Source organism: Vanessa cardui, chromosome 10 (genome assembly GCF_905220365.1).
Source record: "Vanessa cardui chromosome 10, ilVanCard2.1, whole genome shotgun sequence".
Taxonomy (NCBI): Eukaryota; Metazoa; Arthropoda; class Insecta; order Lepidoptera; family Nymphalidae; genus Vanessa; species Vanessa cardui.
In genome coordinates this window covers 9276-31118 of record NC_061132.1, presented here as the reverse complement: position 1 = coordinate 31118, position 21843 = coordinate 9276, and the positions used below count along the sequence as shown (strand labels likewise).

Sequence of the window (21843 nt, the reverse complement as noted above, 5' to 3'; positions counted from 1 at the left end):
TCAAGAAAACTTCATCCTCTACACGTACGGGCGCGATGCGAAGATTAACGAATCTTTCTAAAGCATTTTGGCTATTTGAGCTTTGAAGCTAAACGAAAATTAATTTAATTAAAACATCACTCTCTTAGTTCCGAAGTTTCAACTCGAGAACATGTTGTTACTTTGAGAGGTTGCGCTTACGTCTCAGTGTCGGCCTTTGAACTAAGTGTTGCGAATGTAAAGTTAGAATCATAACTTTGTATATTAATGATTCAATAATGTAAACATATCATGATATATTTAGCGAGGTACGGCGATCAGCCACCAATCATTACCCTTCAGGCGTCACAGGCGCATTATATTCCGCTCGGACGAGCCTCATTCCGCGCGCGATACAAACGAGCTCTGCGGTAATTTATCGCTAAATTATATCATCTGTTGTAATTTATAACTGAATAGTGTTATCTGCGCCGCGGCCGGCGTTTCGTAAACTGGCAAATAGGCTTAACCGTGATATATCGCCGTAATATAGCGGGTTGCTTGGTCCACCGTCGCCGCGATCATTACGCCAAAACTACCAAACATAGACTCGTTTTCAGCTCTTTTGTTGAATTCTGTTAAATCGCGACTCACCATTAGTGACAGCATTATTACTGCTAGCACTCGATCTGCTTATGAGTCGTCGAAGAGTTCCGTCACAACGGGAGCAATGACCGTATCGGAACATTTACACCTTTCTTCACGCCCCTGATTTCTAGTAATAATTCGCCTCGTGCTCGGCGGCGAAGGAAACATCGTGAGGAAACTTGTGTCATATACTCCACCACTAAATAGCAAAAATTATAGTATCATTGTGTTCGAAGAATTTGAAGGTTGAGTAAGTCGGTGTCGTCACGGTTACTGCGAACCTTCGCAAAAGTTGCAATTTTTTTTAAGACAAATATAATCTTTATCAGCTTGTTGAATTTATAAGTTAAGGACGTAAATACCTAATATATAAAAAACCGTAATACTACAAATGGTATAATCTCAAATTGCCCAAAGCCAGTTGGATGGCAACGGTACGAGCGGCAAAAGCGAAACATAAGCGCTCCACATTCCCCAAATGCGAGCCCGCGCTGAGTGCTCGCTGAACCAGAGCGGACACCCGCGGCCGCTTTGTTGCAGCCTTCACTTCGCTTCCCTTGTGCTTCAAAGTGTTGTTTAACGCCTTGTGTTGTTTATTTGAAATATTTGGGAATTCTCGGCCTAACTTGACAGATTTGAATATGAAAGACCAAATAGTATGATCAGAAGAATTTAACGAGGCAAGTCAATCCTAAGCATAATTCCTTCTGATTGCGCTTCTACATAACAAAGCATAGACCTACCGAAATTTCAAATTCTCGAAGCATTCTGTTCTGTCAGATGAAATTATACATAACATTGCCCTCCCCTTCCTGGTGGGCAACCACCAGGAACTGCAATTCCACACGAAATCTCACCGCAGAGTACGAGCGTAAAGTGTCAGAAAGTGATATGCGACACCGACTGTAATAAGAGGACACGTAAGGGACGCGCGTCGGAATAGCGCCGGACGTCGGCTTGAGATACAGGGTAAGTTTGCACATAATAACGTTGAGGTATCGTAACTTACAGGGAAATTCCTTTTGTTTATAATATATTGGGCAATAAAATCGCCTAAGAGTGAATATTCCATCAAACATGTATGTCGACCGCCAAATTTAAATCATCACATAAAAGTAGAAATACTTTATTACGCCCATATATTTTTAATTTGTTTAATTTCATTTATTTTCGAAATCTTCAATAAAGGATGAGCCCGCTTGGACAAGCTTGGCCAATGTCGACATAGTAATCTTGATAATGCGATATTGGGCAGTATTAAACAATATTAAGTATAATACGGTCACACAATGAGCTGGTCAGTGAATATGGATAAGCCTACATTGCGGGCCTCTTTTAATCACTGCAAGCTTATCATAATAATATTAACGCTACACTTAGCGATCATATCTGTCAGCCGCTCAAATTGTTAGCGGAGGTTAGTTGGGGTAAGATTGGAACAAATGTTTGTTGTATATGTGCCGTGTTTGTATTTTCCCTTGTTTTTGACTAATTTAATAAAGTACGAAATACGCATGTAATAAATGGAGCCAACACGGTAACAGGACCAAGGTATAACTCATAAGGCTTACAAGGATTTCCTTAGAAATTCGTTTGAGATATGCTTACAAAGAATCTTTTAAATAATTCGCTATATTTTTTTCGCCCAATGAGATCTTGTTTATCGGCCTCGAATTACCATAAAGGTGAAGGGAGAACCATTTCACCGATAGAAGGCTTCGGTGCGGGCCCGTGGGTGGGACGAGTCCGTTCACATTTTTTACGATGGTGAACGGTAAATGGTGTCTGGTGGTGGTAAGTGGTCGCTATTGCGACAATAGACATTGTCGTTGTAAGAAATTTTAACCAATCCTTACCAATATGGTGGCATAGGATACTGAGACTATATATCTTTTGTTCGTGAAATTCACCTTCACTTCATTCACTCTCTAGGTTCCCTCGTGCTTTAAAAAGCAACAAAACAATACTAAGTATTGCCGTATACACCTAAAACATCTATTTACTGTACAATATCTAATGAGTGGTATATCTATCCGGGTGGGCTTCGAAACTTCTGCTGTACTGTGCGGTTAAAATAATGAGCTAGGAAGTGTCAGCGTGGAGAGTTTTTAATACTTCTTACGGTGGCATTGGCTACGAATAAAGCAATACGGCGGCCAATTTGTCCATTTACCTTCAAAACATTGGTTTAACAAAATATTTGGTTTCAAATTTTATTAAATAATTAAAATGAAATTTTGTTACTTTGTTTTCCTGTATTCCTTCTACCGCTTCCACTTACGAAACACTTATATATTTAAAATCAACTGTGATCTGTTACTGTGTAATAATTTTAAACTGACTGAAATACATTCTCACCCAGCATGACTTGACGGTTATAGGGGATATAATATAGGATCACATTCACTGATAGTACGTACGGAAGGTACGTAAGCATTAAGAAGAATTTTCAAACTCCAAAAGTAGTGCGATGGGAATGAAAGTTTTTATGGAAAAAAAATTTTTGGTAGATATCTAAATATTTAGGCCCATTAATGAGTTAAGGATAATGGTTAATGTTTATAGAAAATTAATCACCAAAGAGGCTGAAATTTAGGTCAACAGTTTATATAAAATTTCTACATTTTGAAGTAAAAAATTTCGATATTGATGTTTAATATCCATCCCATGATAGGTTTAAGTGGGTTGAAGTTTATATGGAACCCGAAGTAAAACGAGAGCTCGGGCAATACCGGCCCCCAAAACTCTAACAGTCAAGATTATTCGGTGTTTTTCTTATTAACGTTTTCCGATGGGATCCCACCAGAGACTCCCTCTGTTCTAAATAATACTTTCCTGAAATAATTTATAGTTTTCGTTCACAAGACGACTAAAAAATGTTTATTTTATACATTTTTCCTATTTAGAACGAATGTTAACATTTTGGCCATTTTGACTAGAGTGTTTGCTTGCATTTCCGATTTGGGTAAGTAGTCTCGGATATGTTAAAAGGTGTTCGAATCAAAGCAAGTAAAGGAATAAGGCGCGAGTGGAGCGGACGATGCAGTGCAGCGTGTGCTTATGTACTCGTGTCATGTATGGGAGCACCGCGTGATCTGACCGCGCAGGGAGATCGCTCGGTGCGATACTGAGCATGTAACATGTTCACCACTATATTTATATAAAATATACCTTGAGATATATGCGTGAAGTTGCAATAAAGCCATATTTAATTAATAATAAAATATTAGGTAAAAATAATCAGTCAAAAAAGACATTATATTTATTACAGGTACATTCATTGTTGTTTAAATATTCACAATATGTATAAGCTTTAGAAGTCAACCTCAGACCCATCAATGTCAACTAATCCTCGTAGAGATGAACACAACAATGGATCGACCTTTGATTTGACTTAATTGCAGCATTTTAATGTAATAAACGAATATTATGGCTCCGTGCTGGGAGGTTCATTCCATACAGTTGTTTATCGTTGTAAGACAATCGACTAACTCGCGCACGTGTAACCGACGCGCATTATGCCGTGATTGCCGATGCATACATAACAAATATCCATCTCGACCAAACCTAGATGTTTACTGCTTAAACATTAAATGTAAATCCGCACCCACATTTGCATCTGAAACGATAATGATTATACAATTTACCCGGACGTGAAACATGATTTGCCGCGGGATTTTATCGTTGTAATTGTATCCTTTGATACGATGGAAGGATTTGAGATCGTCGGCGCGCTAACCGGCCATTGATCGTAAGCGCGTTAAATGCGGCGTCAGTCGCGCGCCCGCGGGAATTACGCACCATCAACGCGACACTACACCACGCACAACATCGAAACGATGTTAGAGAATATATTATGCTACGTAGCTAAATAATGTATGTCAACTGATATTACTTTATTTACCTACGTAACGGAACAAATGGGAAAAGAACCACTGAAACAATATCTTGTACGTGGACTTGATGCTTACGATATCTCAAGACTTCCTTCTCTTTGCAGATGAAACTCTTAAGTGTATTCATCGCACAAGACGACTCCAATACATTAATCTCTCTGAATACGAATATAAACCGTGAAGTAAAAGGAAATACTCCGAATATTACAGTTTCAAGTTTCTCATAACATTAATGCGATGTAAGGCGAGTCGGAACGTAAGCGTAAGTAGACTGAGTCAAATATTAAGGTCTCGCCTCGGCCGGGTCTGCGCCCGCTTTGTTCCGCAGCTACACGTTTATAGCAATGCCGAGTTAAAGTGCAACGAACGAATGAAGCCCGCCGGGTACCAGGTGGAGTTCAGCGCAGATAATCTCATGATAAATTAAATATATTATATACATAATCAAAATCTGATATAACAGAACAGCTAGTCCTCGACAACTTATCCGAGTCAAACGAACACTTAACTCATAATGAAACACGCGAACACAAATACAATAACGGATATCAAATTACAGGCTCAGCTCACGTGTGACGCAGCAGTGGAATACGAGCTGTGGAGATCAGATAAATCATCATTTTAGCTGACATATTTTTAACATACTAAATTTTTGCTATTTCTTTTTATTGACATTATTATTTTTATTAACATTAAACAGTCATATATGTAATAGCAGAAAAAAATCGCAAAGAAATACATGTAGCACTTAAATTAAATATTTTTTTAAAAAAATAACACCGACTTCAACGTGATCACCAAAAAGTAATAAAATAATTTGATTTAAACACGGATTATTGCAGTCGGACGATTTTGAGTGAAAAACAAAATGTAGAAATAATTAGCTACAATCGCCCGATTTCACTCTCACTTTTCATGATCACTCTGAAGTCGGTGTTATTTTTTTTAAAAAATATTTTATTTTACTCTTTTTAGTGGTATTTTCTCAAAATATAAATTAAAAATCCTTATGTAACAAATTGTTAGTTGTTGATTTTTTTCAAAAAGCACTGAATCTATTTAAATAAAACTTATATGGGACCACTTCTGGAGCATGATATACTAAGCAATAACATAACAAAATAAATGTTTAGTGAACCTGTACTTCTCTTCATAAAAGCTACGAAGAGGAGTATAAATCCATGTATTAATGTTGAAAGATCTATTTCCTAACTCCTAGTAATTGAGGACTTACACCTTCCATCATCAGCTCAGCAGTATAACATTATGATTGCCATAAGCAAATGTTAATACAACTTCAGAAAATACATATTTTATAATAAATGCATACTTCACACGGTACATGTGCCTATAAAAATTCTCCAGGATCACATCATCAGAATCTGATATCCTCATCATGGTACCATTCCAGGAGCATCTTCTTTGTGACTAAAAGAATCATCAAAATCGGTTCATAAATGGCAAAGTAATCGTCGAACAAACATAAAAAAAAAAATAATATACCGGTCGACTTGAGAACACTCCGTTTTTTGAAGTCGCTTAAAAATGACTCTCACTACCAGACACCTCGGAGAAATAATGGAGTTGTGAGTAATATTTTTATGCATTTTGATGTATTTACTTGGTGGTTGGACAATGTGCCGGCGGCGGCAATACTCAGTGCGAGTCAAGTAAATTCACATACAAATAAGCAAGCATACTTGTACAAAGGCCTTATCACTGAAACAACGACAAACGCTTCCCGACAGCCATTGTGCATCGGACACTACCATGTAGCTGAGACCGCGTTTTACTTTAATATGTTGTACGACACAAGGTACGATGAACGAAATTAAAATAAATGTGTTATTTTCTTTGCAAAACGAATACAAACAAATACAAAATTTTGTATACTTGGTGGTAGGGCTTTGTGCAAGCCCGTCTGTATAGGTACCACCCACTCATCAGTTATTCTACCGCCAAATAACAGTACTCAGTATTGTTGTGTTCTGGTGTTAAGGGCGGGTCGGCCAGTGTAGCTACAAGCACAAGGCAGATCGTTGTTGTCATGGTTTAGACACGCATTGTCGTTCGATACTAGGAATGATTAACATTGCGTTCACTACCAATCTCTATGGCCACTTGCCATCAGGTCCCCATTTTTCAGTCCGACTACAAATATAAAAACCGTAATAATGATGATGAGTCAGGATTAACGAACGAACGTACGCTGAGCTAGATATCACTTCCCCGTAACGCAAAACGACTACTGACGGTTCACAAATGCGTATTTCTTTCATCAGTCACTCGTACAAATATCCGGTAATTTGTGTCGCTCTGAATTGTTATAATACGTCAAAGTTGACATGAACTGTTTTCCTTGGTCTCGACAATATCATAGCAAATATCGATTGTATCAGCCCCATAATATTAAATCGCAATAAAAAACTAGACACAACTGGTATAACTGTTTAATATGTCAATAAGTACTTTTTAAAATATTGTTTTTTAATTAATTTGTAAGTAATGATACTGCATTACAATAATTAGAACAGGTTAATTTAGCGCTGTAGCGCTGTGACGGCGGCCGAGGGCTGTTCACGTCGCCCGCAATCAAATGCTCCCTCTCTGCCAGGCGGTCTTCGTGGATTGTACACGATGACGTTTCTATTATTTAGTTTTTTCTTTCATAAAAATAAAACAAAGAACTCTTCTGAAGCGTTTCTCGGTTTCCCAAATTAAAACAACTCAATTCAATAAAAATACATCAATCAATTGTAAGCTATTTGGGTCTTTGTCATTTATGAAGCCGAGTGAGACAATGGAGCAATCAAGAAAGAGTATCGTTTGAAGAGAGGAAAATAAACTCAAAAACAAGCAGTCGTAATGTAGTCGAGATTATGCACGAAGCGGCCGGAATAAATGAGAGAAGCTACAAAAGATCGTCGAGCGACACGTCTGCGCGTCACGTCTGTTTTTATCTGAAACATTACGCCAAATCAACTAATCTAAAAACATAAATATTTTATCAAAATATCGAATACGATGTCAACGGTGTCAATGTCCAATCACTTGTCCGTCTTACTTTCCTCTCCGCATATTCTACGCGGTGACAGGCGTGACTCAAAAGTAAGCTGAGCCGAGTCTTCCTGTATAGGATGACAAATGAGGATTCCACTAAATTTTTTTATCTAAAATAATTTGTAAATTCCGCGGTATCGTTCATACCATCGTCTCACTTTAGTTCTACATTTTGTATTAAGTAATCACCACACATTTAGCATTTTGGCTTTTAAATTCAAGTTATGTGTCAACAACTCATTGTGTTCCAGTAATAATGCATTGTTCATATCGGCATTTTTACAGTTTTATATGTATCGCTATACAAAAACAAAACAGTTACAAAAACCATTAACTTAGAATAGGACCCCTTGCTATATTATACTGAGGCTGATCTATCAAAATAAGCTTATAATTATAAAGATTGCTCATGTTTCTTGTTTTACATATTGATACGGCTCTTACTAATTTAGTAAGGATATTGACGTGACTTTGTTATTATTCCAGACTTTGTTGTTACATGGTGTCCCTTGCATTGCTTCGCACGTGAGTGCGAGGGTCATAAAATGTTCATGTCATAATACATTGCTTTACGAGACGCGCGCCGATAAAAATCCTTTCCGAAATCTTCGAACAGTCATCGTCGTCTTTTAGCCAGTTTACGAAAAACCTTACGAATTATACAATTAATTGTATAATTCTATAAATAGATAACCTATTTACAATAATATTCAGAAATTATTAGAATTCATGGACACATTCACATTTCATTTCACAACTATTTATCACTACTGAATTTTTTTAGGTTAGTTAGGTAAATAAATAAAACAATTATTTAGACTTATATTTAAAAAAAAAACAAATGTTTGTACAAACAGTCGAGGTGAGAGGTCAATTCCCACTTTATAGCCGTCGTCCTACCGCGGATTGCTCTATTTTGTTGTGTGAATATTTTTCAATATTTCTAGGAAATTAAATCAATTAAAAATACATAATGAACTCCATTAAATTATCTTTACCTACAGAGGTATGGAACCTGTCTCAATTACGCGAACTGAGAAGATTGCAATTAAATTATTTATATCTCCGATGCTCCGCATCGTAACTCGTGCAATCGCTGTTATTCTTCGAACTGATTACTTAAAATTATTTTATTCCTTCTCAGTCCTCAATACAATACATTTTATGCAATGATAATCATTTTTCTTGTCAAGTCATTCAAAAGCTCGTATTATCTCCTTACCTCATGTGTTAAAAAGTTATATCGTAAATGTACTGCGATTAAATAGTGCCAATCCCATCCGTTTCCCGTTGGAAATCACTTACAAGTACAGTAGGTAAGATCAACATTTCCAACTCGAAGATTCCGGTATGCAGCACAGAGATGCACTTCGGAAGCAGAAGATTAATTCAACGCTCAGTACGGCCGAGTTCGAGGGCTCGTGAGGCGCTCGAGGAGCAAGTTTCGCAGTCGCTCCCCCTTCAACGACGCCAATGAGTCGAATAGCTCTCGACTCGGACGCCCAGATCATTCGTGGATTGAGACGTGGATTCCAATTCCAAGTGTTATTTAATATTAGTTACATTCAATTGCGTAAGCGAATGATGCGTCGGAAGCGATATTAGTTCGAATTATTAGTTGAATAAGTCTTCGATCAGTTGATTCATCACCGGGAAGAAAAGAACATCGCTTTCGAGAGGCTCCATTAGCTAAATCGATTTCTCGAATAAAGAGACGTAAAACGCTCAATGGACGAATTTGGCGGTGCTGGCGGTTGAATGATTAGTTATGTCGCCCGCGCATTGTTCCCTATCATTAATTATGCTCCGAACAATCAGACGAGTGCGTCGAAACGCCGACAATACCTAATTGATACATCTCCGACGCCTCGAAGATCAATCACTCCTAAATTTAAGTATCCTCTGAAGTTTTGTCAGATTAAATATCCATACGAAAAACTTTTCGACGGCAAATTCAATTCTATTTTAACATATTTTAAACGCCACATACATCGACTTCCAACTGAGAAGTAGAGACAACTGCCATTTTCCAAACATTGTAGGCGTTAGACAATCTAAAATTCAACGAAGACAAAAAAATAATTACTTCTTAAAAATAATTATAACTTTTGAAAATTTCAAATATTAGAGAAATAATTAAAGTTCAAAATTATTGTCGAACAAAATATCTTTAATAATTGAAAGTTATAGCAGCCCGGACACTTTTAGCACAAACGGGGCGGAATCGTAACAGAAGCTTTCGAGTTTTGTACAAAATAAACCCAAAGAAATCTGCAACAAAAGTTATACTTTAGAAAATTTATCCAATCGATTAAAATTATGTTGAAGCCGTAGGTATATTTGAGTAATTTTCATCTACCAGCAATTGCATTGATTATAAGTAGAACTTGTGCGTTATATCGAGTATAGTATGCATACAGTAGTACTCGGCAAGAGCGTCGTAATGTTTCCTCTGCCAGCGAATGAACAAAAACTACCGAATGATGCCGAGCATATTATATTATTCACGGCGCGCCATCCCGCACCTGACTCGTCCTGGAGTCCTGTTGACAGCTCGTCGGCGAATATTTTGTTTTATTCGTTGTAAACAATATTTTTAATTCATGATATTTAAACATATTCATTATATTCATATTTTAGGTATTGTATTGTAATAAAAATTGTCCAGAGATCAAATAAAAAATAATATCAAAATATTATTCTAACAAAAGTGTAATACAATTTTTACGTATGTATTTCTAGGATAAGAACAATATTTTTAATTTATTCACAGAGATTAATAAAGTATCCAATCATTCCCATAAATATGAATGAAATAGTTAAAATCAATGTAAAGCAAAAAAGACGGCGTTTTACAAATCTCAACTAAACATAAATGGAATATAGTCTTTCAGTGTTATTGTTGCTAATTGGGATAAAACAAATAAATGAATCACAACGAGAGCACAGCGAAACAGTTTTGGCGCAAACAAACATCACGCGGGCGGGATTAGCTAGTTCTTAGATAAAATCTAACTGAAACATTTCGTTATTTGGTCTAGTATGATGCCGTATTAAACGTTGTTTTGGAAATTTATGAGCGTTAATTTAATGTATCGCATTATTTCTATGCAAATTAATTTATCAATTGTACGCGTCATCATTACAGCTAAAAAATAAAGTTTAAAATGGAAGTAAAGACGTTTCTTGTGCCTGGTTACACTGGCTCACTGACATCTCAAACCGGAGCTGTCAATACCAAACGGATTCGCACAAAACCATACCACGAAATCATTAATTTTATACTTAAACACACAAACGCTCGTTGGCGTCCTTTCCTGACAGCGCCCAACTATTAGTATCTGCGTCAAATTTCTACAAAAGTATTTTATATTTTTACAACCATAACGCATACTATCAACACGCGATATGTACATATATTATTATAAAAATAGAATCGACAGTCGATTTTTCTTAAAATTTGTATCTCAAAGAAACTCTTGGCTTTTTGTATAATGTCCGACCTTTAGACCTTTTCTGCAAGCCAGGGGTCGTCCTGATATCGGATCCCCCGGAGCGGAGTTCTATAAGACATTATGCTTCGGAAGTAATTAAAATAAACAAGGCGAGCCGCTTCCACGTCAGTCAAAAACATAATCGTTTTAGTCCACAACAATCTACACGTCATTGCTCAATTTCTACGCATATAATTTGCAGCCCAGAATTTAGTGATATCATGAAATTTTGCAGTGTCAATAAGATCCGACGCTTCCATCTTTAGTACATCACTTTTTAAAGATTTGGCGTTTCAGGAAAAAAAAATGATACATTTAATTTTTGACAATAAATAAAAGTACTGATACTGAGACGGCATTGATTACATCGTAAGATATTGTTTGACATCTTATGGAACAAAATTAGGTAAATAAATATAATCAGCGTACAATAGTAACTTATATTCTCATCTGAAATAAAAAAGGGGACAAGTGCGAGTTGAACTCGCGTGAAGAGGGTTCCGTACGATGTTAATATCTCCTAAAATATTGGTCGTAGAATGCTCATTGTGAGCTTATATTTTTCATTAAATATTCATCTACAAACCGATTCAACAAAACTTAACATTGGAGTTAAAAAATATGTTCTCCCACACATTCCACCTGCAAATGTAAGTTGGTACGCACAATATTGAGTGATTTACCATGTTATTTCAATATAATGGACTTCTTATAGGTTTTCCTATAATCTATAAGGAGAAAACTAATTTCTGTATTTTTTTCAAAATTTTAGGTTCAGTAGTTTCGGAGATAAGGGGGGACTGGTCAATTTTCGTCTACTTTCTTGAATAACTTGGAAACTATTTATTTTAAAATTACAAAAAAATACATATAAGATCTTCTCAACAAGACCTTTCATTTGATATACCACACGATGCAGTTTTCAGCATGTTTTTTTTTAATTTTCCCCTTCCCCCCCAAAAATGACCCCCATATACAGATTTCATCTGCTCACGTCACACCTCTGTATTTGGGTTTCAGGAATTGATATGTGTACCAAATTTCAACTTAATCGGTCTAATAGATTCGGAGATTGAATTGACTGCAAGCGACGGACGGACAGACACACGAGTGATCCTATAAGGGTTCCGTTTTTGTATTCAGACGTACGGAACCCTAAAAATGAGCTTCACAGCAGTTTTTGCTAAGCGACCCCTTGAAAATCGGTTTTCTTTTAGTAAAGCAATATTTATACGTCAAAATGTTATATATGTAATTTGTATTTTTTTTTTCAAGTCTTGCTAATAAACAACTCTAAAAAGATCACTTTTTTCTCAAATGTCTGTACACCATTGATTTATTTTATTTATTTTTTCTGTTTCTCGTTATGTTTGAAGACATATAGTATATAAAATTCGTACGTGTTGTATGTAGTGTGTATTTAGTTAGTGTGTATTTATTGAATACTTTTATTTTATATGTATTGATGATGTTATTTATTTTTTGATATATTATTAATGTATTCTATATTATTAAATTTATTTAACAGTTTTAGTAATAGATTCACGTTATTTTATTTATTATTACAGCACCACCCACCTCATATTCTATGAGATATCCTATCCTACACCGATGGTTGCCTGGAAAAGATCGCATAGTTGCGATAAGGTCGCCAAAACTGTACACCTCTTTTATTAAGGCTAAATCTATATTGTCTGTTTGGTGTACAATAAAATTTAATATAAGTAAAATATTATTATCCATTTAAATAATTACTAGCTTTTGCCCGCGACTTCGTTCGCGTGGACTTCAGGTTCGTCCCGTCTAGTCTAGTAATCGCTTAAAATCGCTTCGTAAATAAGCCATTATTTCTCGTACAAAGTAAAGGATAAAAAATGGTTATTGTGGGTTATTCCTAAGAGATAAACATATACCATCACGGACTTTTTTGTAGACCTTTTTAAGTTGTACAATACTGTAGTACATTGTTTTGATCTATCTTGTAGGATTCAGTCAGCGTTTGCAATGTAAGTGCAAAAAATGTGTATTTTTACGACCTCACATTAGAAACCTCGAAAATTGTAGCCTATGTGTTATTCTGATGTATAAGCTATATTGTGGTAAAGTTTCATTCAAATCCATTCAGTAGTTTTTACGTGAAAGAGTAACAAACATCTATACATCCATACATACAAACTTTCGCCTTTATAATAGTAGTAGGATTAACCTTTAATCTGAAAGGGTAATTATTGCCTAATTTTAAATTAATTTTAAATTAGGCATGGATTTAAATACGTCACTGTATAAATCTTTAACGCGTGGAATGTTGGGAAGAATACTAATAGCATTTCCCTTTTGAATCGCAATTGCAATCCTCTGGGCAAAAAAAAAACGAACCACCTTGTCACCTGTAGAGGTAATATGATGAGCTGTTAAATGAAGCCTTTTGCACAACTACTCCAAGGTACAAGTGTTTCAACAGCAAAATATTACCCGTATTATTGAGATGGATCTATATTGATGTATTTTGCTAATAAAATAATAATCTTACAACGTTTCATTAGCACAAGAAACGTACCGCAGAGAACAATTGACAATAATAGAGAGAAGTTAGCCTTATTATGTACTTTGCTTATAACTATTTTATACCATGAGATTTATGCTTTAGCAGTTTCATCGGATATAATGTAATACATTTAATTTGTCACTTAAGAAAAGGATCTTCTTATTTTCTTGCCTCCTTTCTTAATCGCCGGAACATCGTATTTAATTCATTCTGTAATATGACAACCGAAACGAGCTCGTAAGAGGACTGACGAGCTGCCATACAAACCGGAATAACGTACAAGCAACAGCTTGTCAATTAAAACAATAAACATAATCTAGCCATATTCATTACTCGGCATTGTTTGGCTCTGATCATTTGCTTTGCTGAAACCAATTTTCAAACATTTCCCCTCTCTTTAAAAACGAATTTGCTTACAAAATGTTTATTAGATAAAGTTTTGAATCTGACTTAAATTTGCGACTCTCTAAAATCTTTACCGGCCTGTAGCCATTACTTTCAAGTCATAATTAGCCTTCTTGACTGCGATCGCTAACGATTAACGCTAGTCACCGGACAAGCGAACATAGCGACATCTTACAATAAATACTCCCAGTCATGATACAGCGTTACAATACACTGATTACTCTTTCAAACAAATAATATGTATAAATTTTTAGCAGGTGAATGATTTTTTATTGTATTCATATTTATGAATTTTCAACAAACGTTTAATTTTATTAATGTTGAAACCATTTTATCTTTTACTCATAACGTACGCATACAAACACACACGAACGTAATAAGACAAAACCTAATTCATTATACGAAGCATTCGTTCTGTAAATATAATGAATATTTACAGAATTTAATATGTTAAAATAACTTTCCAAATGAAAAATAAATACATATTAAAAGCTATTCGTATTCCCAAAGTTCAGCATCATATTGAATAATAATAAAATATTTTGGATATTGAAGTGATTGACATCGCACCCGTGAGGTGTCGTCGCGACTGCAGCGTGACGCGAATTCTCGAGAGACACGACTCCCGTTCCGTCGCCGGGACTGCGTCGCAACGTGTCGGGGTATGAGGGACAATCTTCGCTTCTCACAAAAACCGATACGGCGATTTTCCTCCCAAACACTTGCTATTAAATTCCAATAGATATTGACTCGACATCGAGGGTGTGACGAGGCGGTTATCAATCAGTGCGAGGCGGCAGAGCCAGGAAGGGTCGCGGGTAGAGGGGAGTGGTCACAAAGAAAGGCTCTCGCGACGGAAGCTCTTCGGCGGTAATGACGTCAACATAATGACGGGAGCACATCTGCGCCGCTGAACGCACGGCGACCAAGTCATTAAGGGCGTCGTGTGACCGTGTGACTACGGCCGCGGTTTCCGAAGATACAGTCGTATACAGAAATATTTCGCCGCAACTCTCTGCCTTTTGATGTTTCCGTAAATCTTTTACGCTATATAACAGGGTTTAAATTGACTTTATTTTACGCACAAATAAATACTTAGACTTACATATAAGAAACGTTGGCATCAAAAAGTGTCATATGTACATCATCATGAAGTACTTTAAGAGCAAATTATTATCACGTCTGCATTTCCTGAGGTAACCGTAAAATATTATGTGAGAGATTAAAACGTCACCTAAAAGCACATTTTCATCCTGATATTTATACTAAAAGATAATTAAATTGAATTAAAAATCGAACCCGGACTCCGCGTTTTCATGAGCTTGCTTCGTATAAGTAAATAACCTCATGCTCGCCCGTAAAGTGATTCCATCCGATGTCCGATCTTTGCCGAACTTTGCTTTTGTGCAAGCGTCGGCCATTAACAAGTTATAATATTCCGGACATTTTGTACTAACATCAGTAAGATTCAATATATCAGGAATCAAGTAAAACTTTTTTCAACCGAAAATACCTGACATTTCCTGTTGCTTCTATTGCATTAGTCTTTGCACGATATCAGCTTATGCAAAGTAATGAATATGCAAAGTTCTGCGCTCAGTAAATATTTGAAGTATAATTTGTCTACTTTCAGGGAACTTTGCTGTAACTGAAAGTCTTCTTAATGTAAATAGTTTGTAAAGTATTTAAACAGAAGGAAATAGAGAGCACTTGACGAGCTCCAGGCTTATTAAGGTAAACAAGGCAAGTGTCGATAGACAAACAGGCGGCGAGATTCACTCGACATTGTTTAAACTAGCGGCGTCAGCACACAAAGGTGGCACTTGTTTGCCGGCGGAGGGACGGCGGCGCGGCGGGGCCGGCGCGGGGGGGGGGGCGAACGTGGAGTGAACGAGTGCGTGATTGTTGTCGACGGCGGCGTGCCGGCGCTCGGCGCGCGTAATTACACCGAATTAATTGCATCTGGTTTAGTGTCCACGCGGAATTCGGGTGCTATACGCGAAACTCTATTTATAGTCAGGCCTCATGACGCCGTAATTAAAGCTTAGCTCAGAGGCCGCTTTATGCCGGAAAATGAAAAAGCACGGAAATGCACAACATAATGAGAGACATTTTAATAATAATAAGAAAATCTTAGTCTGCTTTCGATTCCACCCACCCACACTCTAATCTAATTTCCATTTAAATCCAAACTTAAAACATCATTATAACCTGTGGTAGCTCCATGGTTGTTTTGGTAAATACATAAAAATGAGCCCTTCTAGTGGGTTATAAATAATTAATTATATACTTTTTAAAATAATACATTTACACTGTGAATGTTTTTACGCAATATTATGTATATGAAGTGCAGCCAATTATGTTGACACACTAAGTTCTAGTTTTTATTCTTAGGTAAAGCTATCACAGATTCCATAATATACTGTAAAGGACTCATGAATATATTTCACAATATTACTTCACCGAGTGTCGTCTGAATTCTATATAAATTGCTACCACAAATACCTTAAAAGAGCATCCCTTTCAAAAGATTTTGGCTTATTGAATACGCCAGACTTCTTTTGTACATCTACTCAAATTGATTTGCATTGACTTAATTTTCTTCAAATAAAATTCGAGGGGCAGAGAGTCCGACGAGAACCTTCGAGTGAAAGTCGTTTAGGAAACGATTTTTATCGGCGAATAAAGCCGTCAACGGTCTGTTTGTGAATGAATTCGATTCATTTTCTCCGCTAATCTTACGACCGTCCTTTTAGCTTTGAATGGCGAAATAAACATCGCTGACAGAAGTTACGACGGAGATATGAGCGACAGCGAACAAGGCGAGGCCGAGACCTATCGTGACGAATGGCTCCGGTTATGGCAGCAATAATGGCCCCTGAGATATTCGACGGAGACCTTTATCCGCGTAGCGATAAATTCACGTGAGTTATGTCGGTCGGGCCCGATCGCCCACGACACACCGACCGCATCCGCTCACTTCGGTCTCCAGACTCCGAGTCCAGCAAAGGACTCACAGACTCTTAGAATTAGAAAAACTTTTCTGTTAAAGCTGAGGAAAAAAATCTTTATTCATTATAGAAGTATTACACTTGCTTATTTATAGTCAACAATCTACCAAAAATTCGGAAATTATCACCTCAGACCTTAAAAAAATGGCGAATAAGCTCAGTGAATGCGATCCCTCAGCTTCCCGATGTCAGTACTCATATATTACCACTGAGTCAAACGATCAAACTATTACAATATGGATGTTCACCTCCTCGACCTCACTTTTATGCCACGCATAATATTTTCATAACGCTGTATCCGATCGCTGCCGGCATATCCTACGAGAGTGTCACCGATGAGATGAATGAGGTGTATATAAAATTCCTTACAGCTGTCGCACTTTTCCGGACTCCAAACACTTTATTATCAGCATTAGTTCCACTACAACGCGGGCACTGTTGCGATCTCTATCGCGAGTATGAGGACGTAACCATGTCGATGTGGAGTAAACGAGGCACATGATATTTTTATTGTGAGGAGGTATATTTGTTAAGGATTATACAAAACGAAATAATACATTTGTTTTTAAACATCTGACTTCATAGTAGTACGCTTTTCTGAAATCTTGCATTGCCTCAAAATACGTAAAGAGGAATTTGACTGTCTGCTGACTTTCGTAGTAAGCTCCAGACCAATTTTATATATTATAACCCTCCCTCAAGTAGTCTTCCGTCACATAGACGCACTCAGTGTCATTGTGTTAAAAAAAGAGCTGATCTATTTGTAGCGTTAGAGCTCGAGACTTTGGGAGGCTTTAAATATGTGGGTATACTTACAGATGCTTCACAACATTAATTCAGCAATATTATGTATACTCACAATAGTACACATCTTTTCATAGACACGAGAAGGAAAGGTTAACTAATAACACCGAGGGTCCGACTTTGAAAAGTTAATACGCCCTTCCTGGGACTCGGGATTGGTTTCTACGTATTATGATATACTGTGAGTTTTTTTTAACCCGGCTTGGTAAAGAATTTAAAATTTCACAAAAAATAGTAAGGGATATTACTCCAAACAAGATTATATTAAATATAAAAAGGCATTACCAAACAGCGTAGTCTGTTAAAAACTCTACAATAAAACAAGTTTTTATTTAACCCACGATACCTATTTCACTGTGATAACGTAACAAAATATTACGCTTTTGAATTAATTTATAGTACAATTAACTAAAAATATTAAATGTTTCATACAATTATATCACGGTCAATAAAGCCTTCGCGGTTTTAATTTGCCGAAAGGATAATCCGATATCCCACGAACAACGATTACATTTTATAGATCGGATTATACAACAATAATATGATGTTCATTATGAATGGAAGTTTACTTTGCGCTCATAACACAAATGGAAATTACCAAACTGGTCTGATTTTGTAAAAACTAACTCCGACTGCGATCGCGACACGATCATGTACCCGTAACCGAACACCCGGGCTGATGATGCGCTGGAAGTCACTCAGTGTCCACCGGCGACCGACAACAAAACCCTACACGGCGTTGTGCTCGTACCGCCACATCGACTACGCGATTACTTATAAATACATCTCAAGCGAAAATGGTTTAGATCGTCAGGTGTTTATGAATATGTTCACAGAAGTATATTTCCTAATAACTGGTATGTTCGCTTTCCTATCCTATTAATTATAAATAAAAGAGGTTTATTTAAGGGAAAATGCAAAAAAAAGTCCAGAGCGATCCCTTTTCCATGAACACTTGTGATTAAACCTACAAGTATCGCATGAAATTTTGTGCATCAACCCGCACTAAATCGAGATGAGCTGCAAACCTTCTCCCTTTGAGAGAGGTCTAGCTCTAGATAAAAGAAATTATATTTTTTAAATCTTAACAGACCTTCCTTATAGTGTGCGTGTAGTCAATCACACAAGGACGCGGCGCGTTGAGACCGCAATGGCGGCCGTAACGGAATGATATTTGAACGCCGAAATATATTTTCTATTTCTATTTCGTGAATTGCTTCCATTTCGTTTTCATTGTATTTGTACATAGAATAGCTCAAATTTAGGAATAAGCCCGACCTAGCAAATCCAGCTCCGAGTTAAATTAAATTCTCAATAGAGATTTCCGAATAGCCTCGCTTTACACGGCGCTGCTCCCATTCCGCACTTCCATTACAATACGAAACAAATTTGTTCTCAGCTCTGTATAAAGAAAGATTTCACTAGAATTACTTCCAACATCCTAACAACGAATCCACGTACAGAGTCGACGCCTAGATTGTGTATATTGTACGCGGGCTGCGGACTGCGACCGCGTTATTGTTTGTTTGTTCGGCTTTGGCGACTAAATGAAAACCATGCAGCGTGAAACAATGCGTGTTTTATTTTAAGCAACTGTTAAACACTGTAATAAAGTTTAAATTGAAAAAGATAAAGTAACTCGCAACGAGCGAGCACTGCAACCGAACCGGCTACGAACGGCCACGGGCGACCGAATGTCGTAACATAACGGGCACAGACTCATGTGTCACTCGTTCGAAGCACGTCCACACGTCGCATCATATTTTGTTAAGTCTAATCTAGCCCAAATCTGAAGGTGCATTCCGAACTAAACATTTATTTTTCAGAAATAACATTAGAAATCATACAATTACAGTTAACATTAGTAGTACGTATGCTGTATAATATACAAATCTAATTTGTAAATAAATCCTTTTAAAATATTCAACTAACAACAAGCTCCACGCATAACCCGAGAGCTGCGGACTTTTGTTTGTAATAATTGAGCTTTTTTCAAACGTTTTAGTTTGAAACTACGAGGCATTTTGAATGACAGCTTTCGAGAGTTTTATTTTTTATTTTTTTACTTCATAGTCGATATGTATAAACATTCAAGTATATGAAAATTATTTTCAAAGTCAAGACGATACTATTGACTGTTTAGAATTCACAATTTTATTTGTGGTCCGTGGAGCATGTATTCTTCTTCCATATTCCGTCTTCTCACAAGTAATATTCTGAACAACCATATCGACTTTCACACGATCCGTCTATCGTTTCTTTGGTCGTTAAATCGAAAACATTACCGAATAAGTCGTCGGAACAACACAAAGTTGTCTTAAGTAGACCAGGCCCAGTGAGTGTAGTGCGGCATCGCTTCCGTAATATATATACGTAATGAAAAGTAACAAAATGTACTTTTTGAATAATAACGATGATAGCCTACGTGTAACTGGCTCGCAAACGTAAAAATAAATCGTCATGGCACTAATTTTCTCCCGAAATTTGTGCTTTTTCCGACGCTGACAAGATTTTTAACATTTATTTCAAACTGACTTAAATTAAATCGAATATATTTGGACAAGTCGTCAGGTAAGATAGTTAACTTTACGACATGATGCCAGCGATGTCTCGAAGTGCTGACATGAAGAAGCAATAGATCTCGAATCGAACGATCCGCACGAGTTTGAGATCGGACCCTAATAAAGGGAAGCGATTCTCCGTAGGCCGACGACGGCTGACCTACCTGTCGCACTCCATTACGGTTTGATAACTTATTTATTGCCCACCCGACCGCCCGCCGCCCGCCCGCCGCCTGCCCGCCTCACCACTCGCCTCACCGCTCGCCTGACCACTCGCCTCACCGCTCACCGCTCGCTCGAAACTTATCTTTGGATAATGACCGCTCATCGAATTCCACTTCCATAAAAACTCACACCCATACTACAGAATGAACCTATGACAAGTTTGGAAAATGTCATTTTCAGCATAAAATATGTATACATTTTAAATAGTTTTCACTAAAAATGCAATTCATGCATGCATTTCATTTCATAGCAAATATGAAATAATGACCTAATGTTAATGTTGCTTCAGCAGCAGTCGGTGATTTAATGATTTAGAAATTCGTCGTATTAATGAACCACACCGAATCTCCGTCACGTCTCTCTCACTTCACATTATTCTCGAATAGATATCGAATAAATTCTATCTGTAGTGGAAATATACACATATGTAGTTTGCACATAACATTAATATAATTTTACTTTAGTAATACCGGCCCGAGCACTTGGTGTTTGATTTTACTTTATGTTATAATAAAGTCGGAGAGGTAATGCTTTGACTCAAAAAAAAAACTGTTTCGATTCTTAGTTAAACTTGAATATTTCTTAATAAAACAATTAAAGCTGCAACTTACAGGATTGTCGGTTGCAGCGCAGGCGACACGAGACTTTCTCCGTCTCCTAATTTTCGCTCTCGGTACTTTCACAGAAATAAATGTTTCAAGTTAATATTTCCTAAAACATGTTTTCTAATGCAATAAAAGTTTTAAATTCTATACGAAACAAATAACTAGTTTCGCTTAAGCCTATTCACGTATCAACAACTCGTTGTTCACGATCACTTCGAGCACAGTTCACTTTGGTACCGGAGTCGTGTTCCAGAAGTGTAGCGGGCGCATGTTGCGCGCCGGCGGCCGGCGTCGAGGCGAAACTGCTGCTCCGCCACGCGGCCGTCGCGCTGCGGGCCGGCGGCGCGCTGTGCGGCGCGCTGTGCGGCGCGCTGTGCGGCGCGCTGTACGCGGCGGCCAGCCTGCGCGCGCACGCTCCGCCCGCCCTACGACTATAGGAAAAGCATTTCTTTGTACTATCATAATAAATTACACATCAATCAGATTAGTCATCCTCTCATCGAAATGAAGTGCGCCGCCGGTTGACCTTGCGCGCCACCAGCGATGGGCACGTGATTAATGCGAGCCCCGCTAAGTGCTCGCCGTGTGAGCTTCGGCGCTTAGCTGGTTAATCACTATTTATACAAAACTA

At 37.3% G+C, this 21843-nt stretch overlaps 1 protein-coding gene across 1 annotated transcript in view; it reads right to left on the bottom strand.

The window, feature by feature from the left end:
* Positions 1 to 21514, bottom strand: part of LOC124532969 (TWiK family of potassium channels protein 7-like) — a 53001-nt gene extending 31487 nt beyond the window's left edge. The window contains exon 1 of the mRNA XM_047108108.1: positions 21219 to 21514. The gene's annotated coding sequence lies outside the window, so the exon portion shown is untranslated. The remainder of the gene's footprint in view (positions 1 to 21218) is intronic.
* Positions 21515 to 21843: the final 329 nt, after the last annotated feature.